The sequence below is a fragment of the Xenopus laevis genome, chromosome 6S, assembly GCF_017654675.1.
Source record: "Xenopus laevis strain J_2021 chromosome 6S, Xenopus_laevis_v10.1, whole genome shotgun sequence".
NCBI lineage: Eukaryota > Metazoa > Chordata > Amphibia > Anura > Pipidae > Xenopus > Xenopus laevis.
The window spans coordinates 8,910,911-8,938,491 of NC_054382.1; the positions used below are offsets into that span (position 1 = coordinate 8,910,911).

Here is a 27,581-nt window from a genome sequence, read left to right on the forward strand (position 1 = left end):
ATTGATTGATACCTGGATCTTCTGCTCTCCTCCACCTGAAACGTACAGTATTTCTTCTGCTCTGCTTTACTACCACTATCAATCCTTCTACTCTATTTCACAACCTTGTGTTTACCTTACTACCCACCTCATCTCCTATTCACCAACTACTCCACTTGCTTTTTACCTTCTGTCTTTCTTTTCTACTTCTTTTGTCCACTTTTGTCTCCATTTTTATCTCCACTTCTCCTTCCTCATTCGTTCGTTGTGCACATTTATATAATTGTGTATTATTGTCCCAGATTTCACCTTCAAAGGGAAATTTGTTCCCATCTCATTTGGACTTTATTGCTCATGGGGAAATGGTCTACGGCAGGGTTATTCACCTTTGAGTTAACTTTTACTATGATGTAGAAGGTGATATTCTGAGACATTTTGCAATTGGTTTTAATTTTTTATTATATGTAGTTTTTGAGTTATTTCGCTTTTTATTCAGCGGCTCTGCAGTTGCAATTTCAGCAATCTGGTTGCTAGGGTCCAAATTACCATAGCAACTTTCAATTAATTTGAATAAGAGGCTGATATGAATGAGAGAGGCCTGTATAGAAAGATAAGTAATAAAAAGTAGCAACACAATTGTAGCCTTACAGAGCATTTTTTAAAATGTGGTCAATGACCCCCTTTTGAAAGCTGGAAAGGGTCAGAAGAAAAATGAAAATAATTCAAAAATTATATAAAATAAATAATGAAGGCCACCTGAAAAGTTTCTTAGAATCTGCCATTCTATAACATACGAAAAATTACCTTAAAGGTGAACTTAAAGGTGCAGAAAACATCACTGGTGGGCACAAGACACCCCTGCACTTACTGTATTCCATAGCACCCTGCTGGCATCCCCTAACTTGTAAGTCTCAATGGCACATAAATTAGAATATATTTGTGACTCCCCTAGTCTGCTCCTGATGGGGGCAGTGCAAGACCTGCACATTTAGTGCAAAGTGTGGGGCAGGGTGCAAATGTGCAAAAAACACAGCCTCTTTTTGTAATTTTTCTACATATGCACCCTGCCCTGCACTTTGTAAGAAAGAAGTATAAATATATTTATAGAACTAGAGTTTTCCCTTTCCTTCTGTCCTTACTAATGCACTGATCTCACACACAAGCAGTCATCCCATAAACATAGTGATTTACTGAGACAGCACATACACATAAATAGTTACTGCATACACCATGTCTGTACTCACATAAAGAATCAGCCTATAGGTTATAATAAGGTACTGGATATTCGTCTACGGATGAACCTAACCCTCTCTATAAACGTTTTTATACTTCCAAAACACACACTGAAATGATACCATCCTGGGCCATAATGTTATTGCGGGAAGATCGTAACTGCACTCACAGATGAAAGAAACGCATTTAACACACGGCTTCCAAAGTGTGATACAATATCTGAGTGTCTCGTTCGTTTCCCAAAGAAGTACATCAGTGACTTCAAAATGCAAAATGCAGGTCCCATACTAAACCTCCCACAGTGTAAATGTCAACCCTAGACTAGCGTGCAATGTCAATATAAGTGTGCAAAAACAGATCATCTTAAAGAACAGTAACACCAAAACATGTAAGTGTTTTAAGGGAATGACACTATAATGTATTGTTGCATTGCAGTGGTAAAACTGGTGTATTTGCTTTAGGAACTCTACAATAGTTTCTATAAACAAGCTGCTGTGTAGCCATGGGGGCAGCCATTCAAGCACAGGATACACAGTAGATAACAGATAAGTACTACTATAGTTTCTATAAACAAGCTGCTGTGTAGCCATGGGGGCAGCCATTCAAGCACAGGAAACACAGTAGATAACAGATAAGTACTACTATAGTTTATATAAACAAGCTGCTGTGTAGCCATGGGGGCAGCCATTCAAGCACAGGATACACAGTAGATAACAGATAAGTACTACTATAGTTTCTATAAACAAGCTGCTGTGTAGCCATGGGGGCAGCCATTCAAGCACAGGATACACAGTAGATAACAGATAAGTACTACTATAGTTTCTATAAACAAGCTGCTGTGTAGCCATCGGGTCAGCCATTCAAGCACAGGATACACAGTAGATAACAGATAAGTACTACTATAGTTTATATAAACAAGCTGCTGTGTAGCCATGGGGGCAGCCATTCAAGCACAGGATACACAGTAGATAACAGATAAGTACTACTATAGTTTATATAAATAAGCTGCTGTGTAGCCATGGGGGCAGCCATTCAAGCACAGGATACACAGTAGATAACAGATAAGTACTACTATAGTTTATATAAACAAGCTGCTGTGTAGCCTTGGGGGCAAAAACACTTTCATTTATTGATGTTACTGCTTCTCAATATCAATATTTATAGCAAGGCCATAGCACTTATAGTAAAGGGAACCTTTATAACCATTTCAATTGGCCCCAGATCAGAGCTCATGCTGTTGAACATTGGGCCCAGCAGCCAAATGTAACTGACTGCAAAATACCAGCAATTAAAATTCAAGGTTAAAACATATTTAAAAATAAAAAAAAGACCTGAAGTTCCCCTGGGAATAAATACAAAAAAGTGTCTCACGGCAAAAAAAAAACCTCCCAACCAAATTGAGCAGAACCAATTATGAAATGGAGAAAGTGTCTGGCTACCAGTGAAAGAAATGTCTGGAATGAACGGGGAAAGTTAAGTAAGCATATCTGATTAAAAACAACAATGCAACAGGTTGTCATAAATAAATCCTTTGGGCTTATTGCTTAATGAATGTTCTAGGCTGACTCTGAGAGAGAGAGTTTATACCATCTAAATCACAGCATTAACCCTGTGCTAAGAGGCAAAAACATGTGTCTGTCCCATAAATACAGTGCTGCCTATAATACAGAGTAAATGCTCTGTATTCATTATAGGTGGGTAGGTAGCAGGCAGTAAATACAGAGCTGCATTGTACTTGCTCTGCTCTGAGATATGCGCCTCAGGGCCAGAACTTGGGTTAGGCATAAGAGGCAGCGGTCCAGGGCACAATGATGGGGGGGGGCGGTGCTGGACAGCTACCTCTAAATTGTCTTCTGCCTACCCCCAGTGTTTGTTCGCACCCTCAGTCTTACACCCCTTCCTTCCCTCAGTCACCCTCCCCTCTGTCGTTCTCAACACCCTTCTGTCACCCTCCCTTCCATCTCTTTCCCCTCCCTCCTGTCATCCTCCCGCCTGTTGGTCTCCCCTCCCTCCTGTCACCCCTCCCTCCATCACTCTCCCCTTCCCCCTGTCAACCTCCCCTCCGTCATCCTCCTCTCCCTCCTGTCACCCTCCCCTCCATCACTCTCCTCTCCATCGCTCTCCCCTCCCTCTCTCCCCTTCCTCCCTCCCTTTACCCACCACTCTGTCGTTCTCCTCTCCCTCCTGTCACCCTCCCCTCCATCTCTCTCCTCTCCCTCCTGCCACCCACCTCTCCATCGCTCTCCCCTCTGTCATTCACCCCTTCCTCCCTCCCCTCTGTTACTCTCATCGCAGTTGCATGTGCACGCACATGGGGGGGGATGTCCGTCCGGGTTGCCCAGGCCTGGCCTAGCCCTGATGCCCCCACTTGGGGAATGAGCACTAAGGGGCACAAATATGCCCCCCCTTAGTGAGTCACTAGAAAGGATAGTTATATTTTACTAAGACCTTAAAGACCCCTGTAGTCTTTTTCAAGGACAGTATTGTAGAAGTCTGAAAAATATGGTAAGCTTTATCTCCTCATACTTACTGATCTCCACCACACCCAACTGGTCAAGCCCCATAGTTTGGAAACAAATTCCCAAGTTGTATCTGTGAATATATTAGAGACTTTCTCCTTCAGTAGAAGTCACTAGATAAAAGGACATGGAAGGACTGATGGTAGGAATGCAGTCAGGAGAGGTCTGGAAATGAAAGAGTCTCTCTGGGTGTAGTTAGAGCAGTAGGAAGAACATTACTCTGCTAATAAGGAAACCTATCTGTATATAGTTGAACACAAAAGGGTATTATGAATTAAGCACATTTTTAAATGACCCATAATTGTGCCCAGAACTGTTCCTTCTGGCTTCTGTTTAGTATTATGAGTTGTACACGTCCAGCAGGCATGCTGGGATCTAATCTTTGGAGTTCCCAAATGGTAGATTGTGAGATCCTGAGTCTGTGACAACTATTTACAAAACGTGAAGTAGAAAAGTGAATTAGATCCCTACTTTGAGTACTTCCCATTTTTTGGACTTTGAAGAAAATGTTTTTCGATTCAAATACTCTTTTTCAAATTTAGCACCAGTGGTTCCTAAACTGTGGTGTTGTCCCTGGAGGGACCTGCTGCAGCGACCGAGTGGGTGGTCTAAGCATGAAGGCCAGTAAGGAGGACATTTGAGTAGAATGTCTATTCTAGATACTCTTTTATTATTAGCTTGGGGTCATGGTGAAGACAGACTTCACCTTGTTTCATTGTAAAGTGGTTTTGGAACTTGAAGCCCCTCTGGTTTTTAGAGAGATACTGTGCACTACTCATTATCAATAGCAGATGGACTTCAAGTCCCAGAATCCATCACTTCACAAAGGAACAAGGTGAGGGACAGGTTGCATTACGCCAGGGAGCATTAATCTTTTTTTATCTGTCAGGCACATTCAAATTTTTAAAAAAGTTGGAGAGCAATACTAGCATGTAAAAAAAGTTAATGGGGTGCCAATTATAAACTGTGGTTGACTACTGGTAGCCCCTATATGGACTGACAGCCTACAGGAGACTCTGTTTGGCTGTACATCTGTTTTTTATTCAACCATCCAAGCCTGGAATTAAAAAAAAAGCACCTGCTTTAAGGCCATTGGGAGCAACATCCAATTGGGTGGTGAGCAACATTTTGCTTGTGAGCCACTGGTTGGGGATTATTACATTATACTGTGAGCCTAAGGCTGGTGGGGATCTGCCCACAGGGTGCACACAGACAGGCTACCATGGTTTCCTTTCAATGTGTGGAATCAAAAAGCAAATGTCCTAAAATACATTTATATTTACTATTAGATAGTATTCATGCACCTTTTCTACATAAGCCAACTGAATGAGCTCATGTCAAAAAGGGGGTGTATTTTCTCTTTAAAGGTGTTGTTCACCTTTGAGTTAACTTTTAGTATGATGTCGAGCAGTGATCCCCATCCAGTAGCTCATGAGTAACATGTTGCTCTCCAACACCTTGGAAGTTGCTCCCAGTGACCTCAAAGCAGGTGCTTATTTTTGAATTTCAGGCTTGGAGGCAAGTTTTGGTTGTGTAAAAACCAGATGTATTGCCAAACAGAGTCTCCTGTAGTCTGCCAGTCCACATAGGTGCTACAAACTAGTCAATCACAGACCTTTATTTTGCACCCCTGGGAACTTTTTTCATGCTTGTGTTGCTCCCCAAAACTTTTTACATTTCAATGTGGCTCATGGGTAAGAAAGGTTGGGGAGCCCTGATGTAGAGAGTGATATTCTGAGACAATTTGCAATTGGTTTCCATTTTTTTTTATTATTTGTGGTTTTTGAGCTATTTACTGAGCAGCTGTCCAGTTTGCAATTTCAACAGTCTGGTTGCTAGGGTCCAAACTACCCTAGCAACCATGAACCAATTTGAATAAGAGACTGGAATATGAATAGGAGATGGCATGAATAGAAATATGAGTAATAAAAACTAGCAGTGACCCCCATTTCAAAGCTGGAAAGAGTCATAAGAAGAAGGCAAATAATTAAAACACTATAGAAAATAAATAATGAAGACCAATTGAAAAGTTGCTTAGAATTGGCCATTCTATAAACTACTAAAAGTTAAAGGGATACTGTCATGGGAAAAAAACTTTTTTTAAAAAATGAATCGGTTAAAAGTGCTGCTCCAGCAGAATTTTGCGTTGAAATCCATTTCTCAAAAGAGCAAACGGATTTTTTTATATTCAATTTTGAAATCTGACATGGGGCTAGACATATTGTCAATTTCCCAGCTGCCCCAAGTCATGTGACTTGTGCTCTGATAAACTTCAATCACTCTTTACTGCTGTACTGCAAGTTGGAGTGATATCACCCCCTCCCTTTTCCCCCCAGCAGCCAAACAAAAGAACAATGGGAAGGTAACCAGATAACCGCTCCCTAACACAAGATAACAGGTGCCTGGTAGAACAACACTCAATAGTAAAAACCCATGTCCCACTGAGACACATTCAGTTACATTGAGAAGGAAAAATAGCAGCCTGCCAGAAAGCATTTCTCTCCTAAAGTGCAGGCACAAGTCACATGACCAGGGGCAGCTGGGAAATTGACAAAATGTCTAGCCCCATGTCAGATTTCAAAATTGAATATAAAAAAATCTGCTTGCTCTTTTGAGAAATGGATTTCAGTGCAGAATTCTGCTGGAGCAGCACTATTAACTGATGCGGTTTGAAAAAAACATGTTTTCTGATGACAGGGTCCCTTTAATGTAAAGGTGAACCACCAGTAGGACAGACAGAGAAAGATGGAGTCACAGAGGCAGCCATATATAACTAAATATCAAATTGACCTCCAAGGTGGGCTTCAAGGAGTACCTAGTACTCGGAGAGCAAATGAGTATTTTCTCCAAATCTATTCCTCACTGGCCATCAGGCTGAGCCCCCTCCCAACCGATGCTCTGAGCCCCCCTAAATCAACTTGCTGTGAGAATCTGCCTGCAGTATCAAATCAGTATTTATCTGCCTCTGGGCACGGACTGTTTAGACCAGAGCACTTCATGTTCAGCAGCCGCCCTGTTTATTGTCTTTTCTTTAATGTTTTCTGGACACAGAGAAAACCATAAAAATAAATAATCCCTTTCTTCTGCTCCCGGCTGTGTTTCTTAGTGGAGAAAATGCAAATGAAACGCTTTCCAAAGCACTCAAGGATAGAAATGTTTAACTGTTATGGGCTCAGTTACATATAAAGCCCCTGCTGATACGCAGGCATTGCAACATTAAAGTGCTTTTTTAGCATATGCTCTTTACAATAAACCACAGAGATATAAAAATGTAATTAAATAGAAGAAGGCTGTAAGGTCTCAATGCTGCAATGTGAATGGGACACAGAAATAGATACAGGTATGGGACCTGGGGCTTTCCAGATAAGAGGTATATACGTTATTTTGATCTCCATACCTTGAGCCTGCTAAAAAAAAATCTTTGAAACATTAAATTAACCCAATAGGGTTGTTTTGCTACCAATAAGGATTAATTATATCTTTGTTGGGAGCAAGTACTTTATTAAAAAAAAATTGATTATTTGGATAAAATGGAGTCTATGAAAGATGGACATTCCGTAATTTGCAGCTTTCTGTATAACAGGTTTCCAGATAACAGATCTCATAACTGTACAGAGAAAAGGGAATACTTTTTTTTTTTTTAAATGTGGGTTAACTGATTAAAAAGGAGTCTATGGGAGATGGAATTCCCATTATTCTGAGCTTTCTGCCCATTTCAGGTACTTTTTATTACCTTCGTAGCTCATGGGTTCATATAGGGAATACTGTACCCCCCTTATAAATTATAAGGATACTATAAGTCACCGAGGAGTTCCATGACCATATAAATGCATTTATACAAGCCATGAAACTCTGAGGGTTACTTTTATTATCCTCATAATTTACAACAGGGGGATACATTGTTAATTATAATAAACACGTTTCATTGAGTCATGTGATAAAAAAATGATATTACTAAGCGTCTAACACAGCACCTGACACATAAATATCCTGTAAAGTATATTATAATCGTTGCTTAGTGATGTCATCAGTTATAATTGGGGCTAAATGATGTAATGTAAAAATAAAGCACACCCCCCATTATAAAATAGGAGGATATTCAGTTTACAATTCCATGACCTGTATAAAAGGACTCTGCCTTTTCACAGTACCCTGACCTGTATAAGGTTATGTGGTCACAGAACCCCTCAGTGACTTCTAATTTCCTTATCATTTACAGTAGGGGGTGCATTACCCCTTATAATACATGCGGGATACTCAGAGTTCCCTGTATAACTCAGCCTGCAGCCTTGTGTCTTTATATGGTCACAGAACCCCTCAGTGACTTCTAATATCCTTATCATTTACAGTAGGGGGTACATTATCCCTTATAATACATGACTGATACTCAGAGTTCCCTGTATAACTCAGCCTGCAGCCTTGTGTCTTTATATGGTCATAGAACCCCTCAGTGACTTCTAATATCCTTATCATTTACAGTAGGGGGTACATTATCCCTTATAATACATGAGTGATACTCAGAGTTCCCTGTATAACTCAGCCTGCAGTCTTGTGCCTTTATATGGTCACAGAACCCCTCAGTGACTGCTATTATCCTTATAATTTACAGTAGGGGGAACAGTAGTGGTGTCCTTGGCGAGGAAATTGTGGCAAGTAGAGAATGTTCTGCCTCAATAATGCCATTAAAACTTTCTAATCTGTGAATCTTAAATCGTGTTATTAATCAAAGCAAACCAATCAAAAGCAAGAGCTCGGTTTGCTAAATAAAATGTGCCTTCAGGTACAAAACTGCTTCTGAAAGTGACTCTTACACATAAATATTACAACATTGACTCCTCTTAGAGATTTGTGAGTCACAAGTAGAAAGAAGAAGACTGTACTGTCGTCTGAGCGCTATCATTTATTAGGCCGACAGATGGCTGAAATTACCAGCTCTCAGACTCATTCCTCACTTAAGGAGGCTTTTTAGGAACCATCTGTTGGTGCCTACACAAAATACCATTCATTGAACAGCATTGAACTACTTCATTTTCCGGAGAGGGACCATCATTACTCCAAATTGTTCCTTCTCCATTGCTGCTAGAATAAGGCAATAATATTTAAGCTGCTTCAGTGTAAAAGCCAGCGTAGGAATCTCAGCGAAACTATATTCCCAGGGATTCATAGCATTAATCCTAATAAAGCACGACAAAGCGAATCACCAGATCAAAAGCTGAATCTGTACCTGTCAAGAGCTGAAAAGTAATATATTCAGTGAATGAGATAAAGTCTGCTGTCTCTGTACTGTATTTACTGGGATAAAAGTGCCTGCGAATTAGATTCATGCACAAATTCCACTTTATATATTCCTCCTAATTCTAAACTGGTGCAACTGAGCACCCAGAAGATATGATAGTTGCCAAAATCAGGCCGTTTAGACTGGACTAGTGGGAAGTAAACTCTTTCACCAGGTTTTGACACAAAAAAATGCCCATAGACTTTAGTGGGTGACCTATAGACTACAATACATTTGGCAAATCATGAATTTTTGGCAAAAAGGGTCAGATTCATCCATCACTTGACAGGACTGACTGCCTGTTTACATGCTGTGTCTGGACCAGGGGGAGGTTGGCATAATCAGGGCCGGCCTTAGGCCTATTGGACCAATTGGGCCCAATAGGGCCCGCACCACAGGGCAGCACAGATAATATTTCCCTCAGCACATGATGCTGCCTGGCCTGCCCCCAAAAAGTTATATATTTTAATTATACATCTGACATACAAACAATCGTCTGAGGTCTGATGCTTCCTTTGAGAGTCCAGCCCATCCCCAAATCCATAGGTCCAGCCCACCCCCAACTCTGATAAGCCAGCCTGCCCCCAACTCCATAGGTCTAGCCTGCCCCCAACTCTCATAGGCCCAGCTTTCCTCCAACCTTGATAGGCCCTGCCTGCCCCCAATCCATCCAAGCCTGCTCCCAAGCTGAATCGGCCCAGCCTGCCCCAAACTAATTGGCCCAGTCCACTCTCCTATTTCCTCCCTCTCTCTCTTACCCTGTGTGCCCCTATTATGTGCCCCTATTTCATCCCTCTCACTCTCTTACCTTGTCTGCCCCTTTCCTTTCTATTTTGTGCCTGTATGCCCTTATTTTCCTAAATACTTGGTGTCAGTAGCCAGCAACACTTTGTCTAGGGGCCCCGCCAACATGGTCCTAATTGGGCCCCACATTTGATAGGATCAGCCCTGGGCATAATGATGGGCAGGTAGGTAGTAGGTGAGAGGAAGTATAGATATGAAACTTCATGTACAGCTTGGCATTAACTATAATAATGCCCAATTATATGACTAGTAAGGGGTGGGTATACTGAGTGCAAGATTAGCACCATTCCCTCTGATTCTCTCCTCCAGGGGCTAACAATAGAGACAGGGGACACTGTGGCTACTGGGAGGGCAAGAGTAAAGACTCCGATGATGTGCTGACAGTAAATTTAAATACTGGGTGTGAAACTGATCACCAGATCTAAGGTTCAGAGATTTGGCTCAAGGCCATCAGTTGTGTTGAGAGCTGAGCTAAGTAGACTTGTTGTTTATACAAATTAGTCAACCTATAGCCCTTCCTTTCACCATTTCCTTTTGTACAGTAGCCACAATATCTAGCCCTAACTGTCACTTTGTTCTGCAGTCAATCTCTTGCCCTATTATTGTCCTCTTGTTGCACTCACACCGTCTTGCTCTTTTGTTCTATCTTGCCCCACTGCCACATGTTTCTCCATTGGCCCATCTCCCTGCCCTATTACCCATAATGCCTTAGTGTCCCATCTTGCCCTGCTGCTCTACAGCATTTTTCAAATGCATGTAATAAATCAACTGAATTCTTAAAGCATAATGATATATGTGCAATATAAAGGCAGCCCCTATAACATAACCACTTCATGTATAAACTACAGGAGATCTGATCCCAGTGAGGGGAAAAGAAGGACCTGGTTGCTAAAGAAAGGTTGGGGGTACATCACTAATAAGAAGTCAAGTCGGGGAAAAGAGGGACTGGTTTCTGAAGGAAGATTGGGGTGCATCACTAATAAGATGTCAAGTCAGGGATAACAGGGGCCTGGTTGCTTAAGGAAGGTTGGGGTGCATCGCTAATAAGATGTCAAGTTGGGGAAAAGAAGGACCTGGTTTCTGAAGGAGGTTGGGGGTGCATCACTAATAAGAAGTTAAGTCTGGGATAAGAGGGGGCCTGGTTGCTGAAGGAAGGTTGGGGGTACATCAATACTAAGCACTTTTCATTGCCACAGGGGACCCTTGTCAATTTGGAGACCCTGAGAGGGTGTTTGGCCCTCTGCCTCATTCTAAAAAACTTCAAAATGAATAGAGAAATGCTTAAGACTACATGGCTACACTGTTTACCCCCCCTTGAACCCGGGCAGAGTGCCAGCGCATGAAGTGACAGTGGCAGCAAATGGAATATTGACGTATGACTAACTGGCGTTTTGTCAGAGCCAGACAGAAAAAGAGCAGAACAGGTCAGAGAGGCCTGTGATTTCTTGTCATGTGCTACAGAAAATGTGATTTGAACAAATCAATGGCTCCATCAGCTGATTGTACTCTCTGCACTTTCAGAAAAAGGCACCTCCTTTTAGCCTGTGGCTTGTGATACCCCCAGCCAGTCCAACTTTCCATAAGCACATGCGGCTCTTTATTGGCACATTTTATTATTAGCCACTGCCAAGCTACAATGGCTTCTTTTTTTCCTCTATATACTAAAGGTTTAAAATACAGTATGTCAGTATGGGTATTATAGGTGGCAGTTGACTCCAGTACCACGCTAATCAACAAAATCTGAAGAGCTTATAACCAATCCATAATGCTGGTCATACTGATCATGGGGGCTTTCTGATGGGCTACCTAAAGCTGCCTAAAAGCATGGCCCTTTGCCTTTCAATTTAAAGGGCCCATTTACTGGATAGGTCCAGCGCTGGATTAAAATTTGGTGCTCCCATAGGCCATTCACACCCCCCACACACACACTAACCCCCCCACATTTTATCTCAGTTATAGGATACCTTTGAAATCTGGAACCTCTTTAGCTATCTATCTGTGTCTTTTATAGACAAGCAATGATTCCTTTATAGTAGCTTTCCTTTTATGTATTCTACAAAATTTCAGTACAGGCAATACAGTTGGCATTTGTTATTTGGGTACCTGCAGCTTCAACTGAAATCCAGAAAACACATCCCTTTGTTCTCCCATTATTGACTCATCCAGCCACGTGCACAGCTTTACAGAACATCAATGAATATTTTGTTTTATCTCACTACAGGGCTTTGGAAATAGGACTGGTTCCTGGGGAGCAACATATCTCCCTCCATGCCCTTTTCTCAGCTCTAAAGTGTTTACTGGAATTAAAGAACTCCAAATGAGCAGAAGACAATTAATTTTTTTTCTATCTTCACATCCACAACAACTGGAAACGTCAGTTATTTGCATCTTAAAAAGCACAGTGCTGTTGCATTGGGCAACATAATATTGAAAAAACAACAAAGAAAAAATGTATTGTCTGTTTTAAAAGCCTCAGCAATTGGCAACAGTACAGTACAGGCTCCCAAACCGCCAACACCAGTGTCATAAAAAACAGCACTTAGAAGCCACCATAGTCTGGGTGACCTTCATATTCCAGTGCTGCAGTTGTGTTTGGCCATATATACTGGTAGAATGAGAGATTCCATACTGTCTACCTTGACTGAGATATCCAGGCCAAGAATTAAAGAGAACAAGAGACAATACATAGGTAATGGGAGAACAAGGATGGGATGGAAAAGGAAAACAGGAGAGTAATTGGTTGGGGAGAAAACATAAGCAGAGGAGGAATTAGTGGGGAGAAACAAAGAGCCAAATTAAAAGACAAGGTTGGACAGAAGAGGAGAAGGAGAATGGGGAAAGGAAAGAGTGGAAGGCAGAAAGAAGAAGTGAGGAGTGAAAAGGGGGAAAGTCAATCATAAAAAGGTGGAAGCTAATACTGCATGGGAACACCAATATTATTTTCTCTCAGTCATACCACGAGATCTGGAACCTCTTTAGATATCTGTGAAAAATGAGTGGGAAAAAAGGGAGAACAAAATAAAGAAAAAGAGGTTGGACTGAAGATAAAGAGGTGAGCAGTGTGGAAGGCAGAGACAAGAAATGAGGAGTGAAGAAGGGGAAATGCAATCATAACAGTGGGCAATAGGACAAGAAAAGAAAATGTGGAAGAAATGGAGAAAAGGAATTTAAAAAATCAAGCTGGTGAGACAGGGGCTAGAGGGTATGAGAAGAGTGAAGCACAAAAGCAGAAGAAGAGAAATAGCAGAGGGCAAGAGCCCACTGAAACTACTGGAGTGGTTGAGTTGCAAGAGTAGTGCCATGCATGCATTTATGATCTCTGGATGATTGCAGATCTGATCTCTTTGCATCTTGGATACCCAGTAACACCCCAGGTTTTATCAGTTTAAATCTAACCCGAAATGTCAAAATAGTTAGTTGGCACTTGCACAAGTAGGACATGAGGCCTCGGCACATGCCTCAGACTTTCAGCAATAGATGGCAAATTGGACAGAAAATCGCATTTCCATGTCATACCTCTAGCCATTATAACTTGCCGGCCCCGAACACCCCACCCCGACTTTTTTTCCCTTCTTTTTCAGATCTGCACCTTCAGCTCTGTCCTTGAGGATCCGTAACCTTAACACTGCTGAAGCCAAAATCCATTTGCTTACTGAGGATTAAAAGCGGCTCATGTACGAGTTGGCACAGTATCTGTTGACTCAGACAGTTTAGGTTGATACGATTCAGAGGCATCAATGAATAATTAGACTACTTTTACCCACAAACCCTAAATGCAAGTCAAACTGCTGATTACATATGTGTGTTTATTTTTCAGTTGAGGTTAGTTTATATGTAAATAATTTTCTTTCTGTATAAGTTGCAATGGAGGTTTCTCTTTTTTTACCTTTACACTACCCCCATGTCCACATATATAGTTTATAGCCATTCCTATTACCATGGAATAATATTATCACATTTATGTGCAGTCATATCATTGATCCCCACTTTGTCCTAAGAAAACCTGCTACTGTCCACCAGCACTTATTCATAATGAATGAATGTCTTGGAGACATCCTTGGCACTTTAGGTAAGAGCACTCCAATGTTACTAATCAAAGGCTTTATCTTAAGAATGTCATTGTGTCTCCTGCACTTGCAACATGCGACTGGCAGAATAGATTGCGATGACTAAATCTGGAAAGTTTTGCTTGAGGAAAGTCCAAGGCTTTCCTACTGCCCCGGTTGAGGACTGAAGCCCACAAAATGTAACATTAACATGCCAACATCATTCCATACTAGGGTTGCACCTCCTGACTCACTCCATATTTTGAGTGACACTCCTGAAATGCCAATGAAATTAAGAGAATCAAAGGAATAACTGCAAAGATATGGGTCTGCTCTTGGTGTATCGTGGGACCTATCAAAAATGCCACAATCTTTAAACTAGGAACAATAAGAGATTTACTAGGGTCTAATTGTTCTAAGTGGGCTCCTACTACTACTTTTAACCATGCAGGTAATTCAGCCTAAACCAATGGTAGTTGGACTTTTTAGGTGAGGGACACTCTTGAATTACATGCCTAATACATGGCAAGGGTTATAGGAAAGGGCAGGAAAATTAAGACAATCAAAGGCATAACTGCAAATATATGGGATCTGCTCATGATCTGTATCATGGGGCCAACCAAAAATTGTTAAGCTAGGAATAACAAGAGATCTACTAGGGTCTAATTTTTCTAAGTGGGCTCCTACTGCTACTTTTAACCATTCGGGTAATTCAGCCTAAACCAATGGTTATTGGATTTTTTAGGTTCAAGATAATTTTCTAATTTTGCTGAAAATAAGACACAAGGCCTACAGCTCAGGATGAAGATTGAAGCTCACAAAATGTAACATTAACATGCCACGATCATTCCATACTAAGGTGCACCTCCTGATAGAGTCCTGCAGCGGTCAGGTACATTTTTACGACGAGCACACTTGAATTCCAAATCACGGGGCCTACAGCTCAGGATGAGGATTGAAGCTTAGAAAATGTAACATTAACATGCCATGATCGTTCCATACTAGGGTGCACCTCCCGACTCACTACATTTTATTGAGGGACACTCTTGAATTCCATGCCTAATACAGGAAAGGGCAGAACAACTAAGACAATAAAATGCATAACTGAAGAGATAGGGGTGTGCTCTTGGTGTATCATGGGACCAACCAAAAATGCCACCATTGTTGAACTAGGAATGACATGGGATTTAATAGTATCTAATTGTACTAAGTAGGCTCTGACTACTACTTTTAGCCATTCAGGCAATTCAGCCTAAACCAATGGTTACTGGACTTTTTAGGTTCAAGATCATTTTCTAATTATACTGAAAATAAGACACAAGACCTACAGCTCAGGACGAGGATTGAAGCTCACAAAATGTAACGTTAACATGCCACGATCATTCCATACTAAGGTGCACCTCCCGATAGAGTCCTGCAGCGGGTCGGGTACATTTTTATGACAAGCACTCTTGAATTCAATGCCTAAAACATGGCAAGAGTTACAGGAAATTAAAATAATTAAAGGCATAACTTAATAGATAGGGGTCTGCTCTTGGTGTATCATAGAACCAAACAAAAATATCACACTTTTTAAACCAGGAATGACAAGGGATTTACCAGTGCCTAACTATACTAAGTGGACTCCTCTTACTACTGTTAACCATGAACATTCAGTCTAAGCCAATGGTTGTTGGACTTTTTGGTTCAAGTCCCCCCTTTGAAGGACCATCTTTTGTTCATGGCTCCCTTCCACTTAGCTCATAACAAGGTTAATGATTTTGCTGTATCAGCAATTTATGAGTAGTTCCAGTACTATTTAAGGGAGAAAATAAGTGTAGAATTCCAAATCTCATCCTTGCAGCAAGACATTCAAAGGTATCTAAAACCAAGTTAAGAATATCCCCAGGCCTCACATTAAATAGGCTTCAGACTGAGAGCCTCTGCCACTGTAAAAGGCCTCCCTCGCAAGGCAACATTTTTGGGGATTAGCTGCTTTCATATTATATCAAAAACAGCCAATAACCTGGAGTCATCAAGTCTGATTTCTTTGCAACTCTTTAATAACCACCAAGTTGCACTAGGAAGCTACTGCTGCCGTTGAATTGATAAACCAGTGTCTCAGCTGACACTTACTTGTGTGCCACACTCACGGCTCAGACATTTGTGTGACATTTCCATGGTAATTAATCATCGTGGGAAAGTTGACCGCCTCAAACAAGACCAAAGCTGAGCAGGTTATATTGCACAGAAGCTGTAACCTAGCAGCTGTTCCAGCATGCATTTACATTCCACCAAGAGGTCAGGGCTTTTGTCCTTATTATTATTATGACACACATTAGGACAACTTCTATTTAGGGGTGGTAGTGGCAGTTTTGGATCCTGACAAACACAACCAGCTACAAATATAGCCTGTAGAACTCTTTCAATTTTTTTTCCTGACTTGCTTTGTCTGAAAGCAGCCATGTCCTTCCTCCCCCCAGTGAATTATGACAGTGATGAGATAACAGACTTATAAGACATTAAAAATAGCCGAGTGCAAGGACTGTGCACCTTCATAATGGATTTCTTTGCATGGACCCTGACGAGGAGAAACCAGCAGGACAGACACATGGAGATACAAGCATACGGCAGAAAATAAAATAATCGTATTGTGGGTTTGGAAAACACGGCGATGCCTTTCAGCAGTATAAGAACAATCTAATACACCAGCATTGATTTCCATTATGCGTCTTAAACTCTAAGTGCTGACAAAGGAGCGCTGCCGAGTCATTATTATTTTATCATCTTCTCCAAGAAGGATGTTTATGACAATAGCAATAAAACTCAACAGAGAAACTTTAGGAGAAGGACATTTTGCCTTGTTACCCAACATCCAAGTCTCATCTTCTATGGAGAACTTTTAGGCCATAGTACTAATAGCATCATAATAATAATATTATAATAATTATATATATATAGATATAGATATATATATATATATATATATATATATATATATATATATATATATATATATATATATATATATATATATATACTGATAGTGATGCCTAAGAACTAAAGCCTAACTAAAGATGTAGGTATCCAATATTTCATGTAGTATGGGAATCACTCACGACAACAGAATAACTGCAGTTATGCTATTTATTATGTCACCACACGACATGTTTCGGGCCTATTGGCCCTTTTTCAAAAAGGGCCAATAGGCCCGAAACATGTCGTGTGGTGACATAATAAATAGCATAACTGCAGTTATTCTGTTGTCGTGAGTGATTCCCATACTACATGAAATATTGGATACTTACAGGGTGCCAGAGACGGAGCATCCGGGGAACCACCACAGGAAGAAAGGCACAATCACTAATCAGTGTAAAACCGTTTACTATAAAGATGTAGGTAATAATGTTGTACATGATGTTTTGTGCTTCTGTACCAGCCCAAGGCAACCACAGCCCTTTAGCAGTAAAGATCTGTGTCTCCAAAGATGCCCCAGTAGCTCCCCATTTTCTTTTCTGCTGATTCACTGCACATGCTCTGTGCTGCTGTCACTTACTGAGTTTAGGGACCCACTCACAATATACAGTACACATAGAATAGAAATGTCACAATATAAGGCTGATTAGTAATTAATACACATAATTACTACATGGCAGCACAGAAACCAGTGTAATTAGCATCAGAATTTAATAATCAGCAAACCTGTAGCATCAGCTTATATTACAGCCAGGGAAGCTCATTTTCTGCTGGATAATTAGTGACGAGCCCTAAGCTTAGCTTCTCAACAGCCAATCAGAGCCCACTGAGCATGTGAGTGTCACAGACACTTTCCAAGATGGTGACCCCCTGTGACAAGTTTGAAGTCCTGGATCATTGCTGCTATTGACAAGCTCAAACTTTAGGCTGGTGAAATAAGTTCAATATATATATATATATAAAATATGGCATTTTTAGCCATTCATTTTTAGAGTTTAGTTCTCCTTTAAACCACTTGATTGAATATAGCATATTTATAAATAACTAGTTTATTATTCTCAGACTAGTGAATGAGCTGTGGCTCACAGTATTATCTGTAGATGCCCTAACGACCCTAAGATGCCTCACATACCCAGATAGTATGTCTATTATTGGCCAAACTGCTGGATCAAATGCAGGCTGAAAGACCACCATGCTCATATATGAAACAAGATAAACTGTGATTTACTGACAAACCCAACGACTCTTCTCTTCTGTGCTCCTGTATCCAAATCATGCCGCACCACCAATCCCTCCCATCAGACATGTTCCACTTAATCACTGCAATGGATTTGCCGCAGGACAGAGTTAAATATGATTATTTCAACGTTAATCAACTCTGCTGATTATCTTGCCTTTCCCATTCCACTCAGGCTGTGTCTGTCCCCAGATACGGAAATCTATTCCACAAGCACAAAAGCTGATTAGATAATTAGGGACATCTAAAGTGACATTCTTCTTGAATACATTGGTGTTACTTATCACACGGAAAATCTGACACCGCATAGGCTAAAGTAGGGGTCCCCAACCTAAAAAGAGTTGGGGAGCAACACAAGCATGAAGAAGTCCCTTTGGGTGCCAAATAAGGGCTGTGATTGGCTGTTTGGTATCCCCTATGTGGGCTGGCAGCCTACAGGAGGCTCTACTTGGCACTATACTTAGTTTTTATTGAATTAAAACTTACTTTCAAGCCTGGGATTCAAAAATAAGCCCCTACTTTGAGGCCACTGAGAGCAACATACAAGGGGTTGGAGAGCACCATGTTGCTCACGAGCTACTGGTTGGGGATCACTGGGCTAAAGCCACACAGGCCAGCATTTTAGGCTTGGGGAGCCTGCCATTAGTTTTTAATTGAAACTCATTAAATTAAATTAAAATGAAAGTTTTTTTAAAGAAATGAAAATATAAAATACTGATTCATTTTTGCCTAGCGAAACTTTGCTAGGGATCTTGCGCTGAGGTCAATTTGCATAGGGCGGGAAATTTAAATGTAAAGGCCGTCTTTGTGTTAAATGTTCATGCATATACTTTCAGGCTGAAAAAAGGTAAAGACGCCAGCTTTTTTGGATTTGTATGCATTTTTGGCTCACAGAATATAATGTAAGTGACAGAAGATTGAGGAAGATCTAGCTACTTTAATGCTCTTCGCCTGGTCTGAGATGGCAAAGGCAATTATGGCAAAAGTGGTAACGTTCAGTAAAATTCTCATTTTAACAAATTTGCAAAGTAGCGTCCGTTCGCCAGAGCGAAAAGTCGCTTGGCGATAGAGTGCGAATAACCCCTAGTGCCTATCTCTTTCGCTAGCGTTAGGGTGGCAATTCTGGCGAAAAGTCGCTAGCGTTAGCTGTTTTCTAACTCATTGGTCTTATCTTGGCAGGATGAAGATGAACATTTGGCCTTTAAATAATACTATTTGCTTGTAGCGTTACTTTAAATACTAATGTTCCTTTAAGGATGAAATGAAGACCCCCTCGGCATTCCTCATCAGCAGTGAGCAGCTGTACCCACTTGGCACAGAGCTGCTAAGATGAGTGCAAATGAAAATAGCCAGCTCGCCGCTGAGCCCGAGGTGATATCTAATCTATAAATAAAGTGGCAGGGATCTCATCTCCTCCCTTGCAAAGTTCAGTCCTGTGGGCGCATCTCCCAGAGTTAGAGAGAACTTGTGGTTGGAATATTATGCTGCTGGCATATCGATCCCCAACCTGTGGCATTTCTGGAAACAAAAGGAGGTCTAATGCGACACAGTAAAACAAAACCATTTTTGCTGCGCATGGATGAAAAACTTCCATTACAGATAAGGGCAGGTTTTTGAAAATCTCTCTAAAGGACACACACGCATATATACCTCTTGTAGTTGACTATATGTATTTTGTGGTCACAGCCTCATTGCACCCCCGTCTAATGGTTTTAAAAATTAGTGGTGAGCACAACTTTCCCTTGTTTGTTATATATATATATATATATATATATATATATATATATAATACACAAAAGCCATGAATATCCTGTAAATTATATCCTTATAAACGGTGAGTAGTGATGTCATCAGTTATAAACGGTGAGTAGTGATGTCATTTCTGTCACATGATTCACTAAAATTTGTGTATTATAATAAATAAAGTACCCCCAGTTGTAAAATATGAGGATATTAGAAGTTACCTCGGAGTTCCATGACCTGTATAAAAACACTCGGCCTTCGGCCTCGTGTTTTTATATGGTCATGAAACTCCTCGGTAACTAATAATATCCTTATATTTTACAAGAGGGGGTACTTTATTCACTATATATATATATATATATATATATATATATATATATATATATATATATTAGGGATGCACCGAATCCACTTTTTTGGATTCGGCCGAACCCCCGAATCCTTCGTGAAAGATTCGGCCGAATACCGAACCGAATCCGAACCCTAATTTGCATATGCAAATTAGGGGTGCTAAGGGGAAAACATTTTTTACTTCCTTGTTTTCTGACAAAAAGTCATGCAATTTCCCTCCCGTCCCTAATTTGCATATGCAAATTAGGATTCAGATTCGGTTCGGCTGGGCAGAAGGATTCGGCCGAATCCGAATCCTGCTGAAAAAGGCAGAATCCTGGCCGAATCCCGAACCGAATCCTGGATTCGGTGCATCCCTAATATATATATATATATATATATATATATACAGGGTTGCAACTGCCATAAGATGAGGCACTTCTGCTGCTAACTAATATGAAGCTAAGAGGAGACTTGGCCAATGCACAGAGGAACATGTTCTTCCCTTTTTAGCAGTGAATTACTCTCCCTTCACACCATGTTGTCCTGACAAACCAATGAGAATGGGCAGTGTTTCTGAGCCCAGTAACTGCCAGACAGGGGCGTAACTATAGAGGAAGCAGACCCTGCGGCTGCAGGGGGGCCCAGAAGGTATAGGGGCCCCACGAGGCTCTAATTCATATACAAATTCAATACAACTTGGTAAAACAGGTCAATCTGTAGACATTTTTGGGGCCTATAAAATTATTTGCTGTGGGGCCCAGTGATATTTAGTTACACCACTGCTGCCAGACTACTTTTAAGCAAGCACCACCTCTTCATAGGTCTTTATGAAAAAGGTGGACAGCCCTTGTTGTAGATATTACCTGCATTCTGACTCTATGTTAGCAGTGCTGTTTTTGCCGTGAGGCAAAGGGGCAAAATTTCGCCAGCGAAACGATCCTCCACACTTCGCAAGCCAGGCACAAATTTGTTACTACTATGCTAATTCACTAAAATGCAAAGTTGCAACGTCCCAGCAGCCGAACGATGGTCAAGTTTCGTTCTTGTTAATTCGTCAGCACGAGCATTTCATAGCGAACTTTCCCTAGCGTTCATTCCTGCCTAGGGAAACTTCATTAATACTCTTACGCTTAGTTCAATCTGAATACATATAGGTCATATATATGTCTTTATTAATGATGTTGGTGCAAATGCTTGAAGTGGCCACTTATTATTACACATGTCCAAGGAAGAAAAATAAAGACAAAAGAGACCCTCTAATGTCCTAGACATGAGCCCACCCTAAAACAAATGTGGCATGTCCCTCAAATAGTCTAAAAAAAAATTTTAAAAAAATCTTTAATAGTTAGGTCTTTTGAAGAAAATCCCGCTTTAAAATATGAAAAAGCACCAGTGTTTTTTAGAGCTTTTATGACTTTTCAGCATAGAGGATATGATGTCACTGACATAAGATTGAGGAGGATGTCGCTTCATCTTATCAGTTCGCCAGGTCTAAGGTGGCGAAGGAAACTCTGGCGAAAGAGGTAACGTTCTGTAAAATTCACACTGTAAGTTCAGCGCACCCTTTTCTTATTACCCAGGGCCTGATTTAGCAAGGCTACTTATACAATTTAAATGGACAATTAGCCCAATTAATAGATCGCAAATACTTAAATAACTCATAGGTCAGATTACACCAGAGCATTAGGGCAAGCTGTACCGTGATTAGTACTGGACCACACCACATTCTTTTTAGGAGCCCCCATCAGAAGTAATGAGTGCTGTTAGCACTGGACCTATTTTTTTAGCCTCTGGAGTCATTCTATAGTTTAATAGCCGACGCAGGAGGTATTATTTCCATTGGAGGGGTAGAAAGAATACGGTTCCATATTCATCCTATGTCACAAATTGTTATAAACTGCTTGACCAATACAGGTATGGGATCCGTTATCCAGAACCCCCTTATCCGGAAAGCTCCAAATTATGGAAGGGTCATCTGCCATAGACTCCATTTTATCCAAATATTCAAAATTTTTTAACATCATTTCCTTTTTCTCTGTAATAATAAAACAGTAGCTTGTACTTGATCCCAACTAAGATATAATTAATCCTTATTGGAAGCAAAACCAGCCTATTGGGTTTATTTAATGTTTACCTGATTTTCTAGTAGATTTAAGGTATGAAGATCCATATAATGGAAAGATTCATTATCTGGAAAGCCCCAGGTCCCGAGCATTTTGGATAACAGGTCCCATACCTGTAGTGGGTTAAATGATTCTGCTGTGTTAGTTCAGGTAAAGCAGTTGCCACCTGCCCAGTTTTGACCCGGACAGCCTGGTTTTTTTTGAAGGGTTGCCCGGTTTAAAAACTGCCTGCCCGGTTTTCAAAATTAGGAAAACCGGGCAGGATTTCCTAAAAATTGATGCGGGATTCTTAACTAGCAGCAGCCTGCAAGTTACGAGAAAAAAGTCGCTCCTGGTAACTTTAAGAGACAAAATTCAGATTTTTAAATTGGAATTTCGACTCTGTTCGTGCAGAGAGCACAATATTATTAGCATTATTAACATATCTTTTTAGAGCACCAACATATTCAACATGCTGTACAATAGATATGTTTATGTAGAGAACATACAGAATCACACGCATAGTGGTCAGTAACCATAGCTGCCAATATTTTGAAAATAGAAAGAGGGACAAAAAGTATTGCCATCAGTAGCGTTACTAGAGGGAGGCGGGCCCTGGTGCGTGATGCGCAGCCGGGCCCCGCCCCCCTCCGTACAGCCGCATTTTCAGTGGCGCACGTGCTGCCGGGGGGGCCATGAGGGGGTGCGGGCCCTGGCCCGCTCGCACCCCCTGCTCCCCCGGTAGTTCCGCCACTGATTGCCATTTTAACCATGCCCATTTTATGGCTACACCCCCTAATTACCATGTTCATTTTACAAAATTTGGCAGGTTATGAAAGTTTGATCACATTTCTGTGGTTTTTACAGTTTTGCTAATGAAGGTGAGTTGCCCTTTAAACTGCAAGTCACAGTTTCCCCAAGAGACTTGTCTATCTTAAATTGTTACAATAGTCTCTTTGTTTATGTATCTAAGTGTATCTAAGTATTCTGGGCTCTCGGCCAAAAGCCAATTAAGTTTTAGAAACTTTGTGTCTTTTTCTGGCAGTTCACTGCAGGAGATCAAAGAGAAAGTCAGAACATTTTAGTAACAATCCAGGACTGCAGGTTGGGCTGTCAAAATCGGGAGTGTTATGAGAAAAACAGGACAATTGGGAGGTATGCCTTTGCTTTATGTTGGGTGTAGGGCTTTCTAAAGCCACAACTAGTCAGTCTGATGTCCCAGTGAGTAAAAGGGGTGGATCTGCTGCATATAATAGTGCTGCTCCAGCATAATTCTGCACTGATATTCATTTCTCAAAAGAGCAAACAGATTTTTTTATATTTAATTTTGAAATCTGACATGGGGCTAGACATATTGTCAGTCACTCTTTACTGCTGTACTGCAAGTTGGAGTGATATTACTCCCCCCCCCAGCAGCCTAACAACAGAATAATGGGAAGGTAACCAGATAGCAGCTCCCTAACACAAGATAACAGCTGCCTGGTAGATCTAAGAACAACACTCAGTCCAGGTAAAATCCAGGTCCCAGTGAGACACATTCAGTTACATTGAGTAGGAGAAACAACAGCCTGCCAGAAAGCAGTTCCATCCTAAAGTGCTGGCTCTTTCTGAAAGCACATGACCAGGCAAAAAGACCTGAGATGCACCTACACACCAATATTACGGGGCTGTGGGTTGAGCTGTCAAAATCTGGACTGTCCCTTGAAAAACGGGATAGTTGGGAGGTATGCAGTAACCGATACACAAGGTAAAGAGGGCCCTTCCCAAAAGAACTGACAATCTAAAAGATTAATAAGGAAGACACATATCAGTTATAGGAAGGCTGGTATATCCTTCCTGGAAAAGGTGGCAAACATTATTCTGTAATTATTCTATAATTGCAACACGGCCCCTGTATCCTCCATCCCTTTTGAAAAGTACATTTACAGGTGACCCATGACTTTGTCACATTTCTTTCCCTCTCTAAGACGGTAAAAAAGGGAGCGAAGTACCACCAGAGTCTATCTCCTTCGCTAGCCAAGTTACGCCAGCGACTGTTAGTAAATCGGCGAAGTTACTTTGCCCTTTAGTAAATTTACCCCATTGAGATCCACTAGTTCAGCCTGATTTGGCCTAATCAGACTGACCCAGTAACGTAACTATGTTTGCGTGGGGCCCAGATGCAGGCAGAGCAGCGAGACCCCCCCACTCCTCAAGGTGGTGCCTGCCCGGGTGCGATCACCAGGGCAGCCATCAGGGGGGGGCAGGGGGGAGAGTTGTAGGGGGCCCGAGGGTAAGGGGGGCCCGACCACGCCACACTTACTTGATTAGCCCCCATCTTTCTGAGAGCTGCTGACTTCGGGAAGGCATGGACGTTTAAGGGGCCTGGCCACCAATTTTCTTTTAATGTGGGGGGGGGGCCTGGCTACCAATTTTGGCCACCAATTTTTTTTTTCATGTGGGGTCCTAGCCACCAATATTTTTTAATGGGGGGGGCCCTGGCCACAAATGTTTTTTTATGGGGCCCTGACCACTAATATCTTTTTACTTTTTATTAACATGTAGGAACCCTAGCCACCAATATTTTTTTTGTTTTTTTACTGTGTGGTGGGGAGGGCGGACCTGTAGGTGGGGCTTGCAGTGGGCGTAGCCCAGGGGGCCCAGGAAATTTTGTTGTATGGGGCCCTGCGATTTCTGATGGCGGTCCTGGCGATCACATCCCCCATCTCACCCCCGGTAGTTACTTCCCTGGACTGACCCAATCATTTTCCCCCTGCTCCTTGATTGAAACATAATAGGTGCCTACGTAGGCTACGTTACGGTTTTGGGGGTGCATATTTTTTTTTTTTTTTGTTATGCAACTGGGCACACCCGACTATGTTAGTGTAAAGCGACTGCCGATACAATCAGCTGCGATAAAATAACCTGTGTGTCAACACTAAAGCCACACGCCGAAATCTCTAGCTGCTGCTTGCAACTGTCACACACAAGAAGCTAAGCCTCATGGCAGGTTAGGGATAAGCCTCATCATTATAAACAGGCGATGCAGCTACATTGCTTCAGTAGTCAGAACCAGCAGTTCAAGAAGTTCTTTAATTTACAAATAACTTTAAACTAGTGACAATGAGTACAGACTATATATCAGGAAGCTGCTTAGAATAATATATTCTTGTTAGAATACCAGGCTGGTATTGGCTGATGCCAGTGTTATTAATAGGGAAGAGAGATATAGAGAGGCTGGTACTTTACTCCAGAAAACACGAGAGCCCTGATTGTGCCAGTCCATCAGCCTTTCTTTTCTACTACTTTCTACAGCACAGAGACCCAAGTTTGCCCCATGCCAGGGGCATATCTAGAGAAGAACCAGACCCTGCGGCTGCAGGAGGACCAGGAGGTATAGGGGGCCCCATGAGGCCAAAATAATGAGCAATTTCAACATTTATTGGTAAAACAGGACAACGTCTGACTATGTTGGAGGCCCTAAAATTAATTTGCTTTGGGGACCAGTAACTGGCCACTGGCTGGTGCAGATGTTTAGCTGCAAAATGAAGTGCAGCCTGTGTAAGGTGCTGTGGAATAGGTCGGGCTATATAAAAGATTATATAGTGAATAAAGTACCCCCTATTGTAAAATATAAGGATATTATAAGTCACAGAGGAGTTTCATGACCATATCAATTTTATACAGGTCATGGAACTCCGAGGTTACTTCTAATATCCTCATATTTTCCAACAAGGGGTACTTTATTTATTATAATACACGCGTTTTAATGAGTCAAATGACATCACCAAGCTCCGTTGATAACAGGCCTGGACTGGGAGTCAAAATAGGCCCTGCCATTCCAAGTACACAGAGGCCCAAACAGCCCCCTACCAGCCCACTATATGGTAACATTCTATGGAACCATACAGCAGCCCCTCTGGCATTTGCCAGAACCCACAGATTGCCAGTCCGGGCCTGGTTGATAACTGATGACATCACTGAGAGCCGTTTATAAGGATATCATTTACGGGATATTTATGGCTTTTGTGTATTATAATATAAAAAACTATCAAGATGACAAGTCCCCCTGTGCTTCTCCAGTTGTTGATGCTAAACTGCAACTACAAGCTGGACAGAACAGGGCTGCTTTATGGTAACAAGTGAGTCCTTGTGGGCCAGTGTTGCGTTGTTTGTATGCCAGTTATGATATACCTTTATGTACAGCGCTGCAGAATATGTTGGTGCTATATGAGTGATATCTATCTGCATACCTAAGAGTCCATGTGGCTCCGACTGGCGTCTCTCAGCGCTCCTGGCCTGCTCCTTTCGTTTCTTGATCCCTCGGAGGCTGCCAAAGCGCTTCATTAGATGCAGCGAGCGGGTAACGTAACTTTAGCAGTGATCTGTCATATCCAGCCAAGGCAAGCGGAGAGAGAGCGAGAGGGGGGGGGCCAAGGAGAAGAATGAATCCAATGTCAGGGCTGATGCCAGGTAAGAGACTCACTGCTGCTGCGGTCGATTGGCCAAATAAAGTGCCTGTTGATCCTGAAAGTCAAGAGCTGGGGGGGGGGATGTTTCCTAAACAGTCGAGCGAATTCCTCTGAGAAGGTAGTGACTAGTGAGAGTGCAAGTACTGGCAGTAGACTAGTGAGAGTGCAAGTACTGGCCAGGCTGGCTGTGAGGCTGCATTGTGAGTTGCCCAGAGATCTGCTGCTCACAGACTTGTCCTTAAGTGCTGAGACGGCTGGAGGTCCCATGTGAGAAGCTCCGGCTCAGGGGAAGGGCTGCTGATAAAGCTCCTTTATATGAGATTCCTGATGGGAAAGGCCAGGGGCACAGAGCTGTCATGTGCATTTCGGCATGAGGTCCCTTTAACAAGACTGTAAAAGGAAACCAGCCCGTTCCGGACAATCCTTGGCACCTATTGGCCGCAGCACATTCCTCATTATAATGTGACATCACGCAGCTATTTTGACTCAGGCTCGTGCCCCCCCTGCAGAGCCAGCAGAGCAAATGCCACCCATGACTTCATAGATCCACACGGCCCAGAGCGTGACAGTTGAGAAGAGGAAGGCTCTCTCTATGAAAGAGGGGAAAACTCACCCCAGGCTGGGTACAGGGCTCCTGGGACCACCGAATCTGCTACCCTTTAACTTAAAGGAACAGTTCAGTGTAAAAATAAAAACTGGGTTAATAGACAGACAGTTAGCCAAATATGTAATGTATAAAGGCTGGAGTGACTGGATGTGTAACATAATAGCCAGAACACTACTTCCTGCTTTTCAGCTCTCTAACTCTGAGTTAGTGTTCTGGCTATTATGTTACACATCCAGTCACTCCAGCCTTTATACATTACATTTTTGGCTAACTAACTATATCAGAATTTTTTTTTTA

At 41.8% G+C, this 27,581-nt stretch overlaps 1 protein-coding gene across 1 annotated transcript in view; it reads right to left on the minus strand.

Moving 5' to 3' along the window:
- The window catches only part of prkag2.S (protein kinase, AMP-activated, gamma 2 non-catalytic subunit S homeolog), a 156,107-nt gene that overhangs the window by 74,370 nt on the left and 54,156 nt on the right, over positions 1-27,581 (minus strand).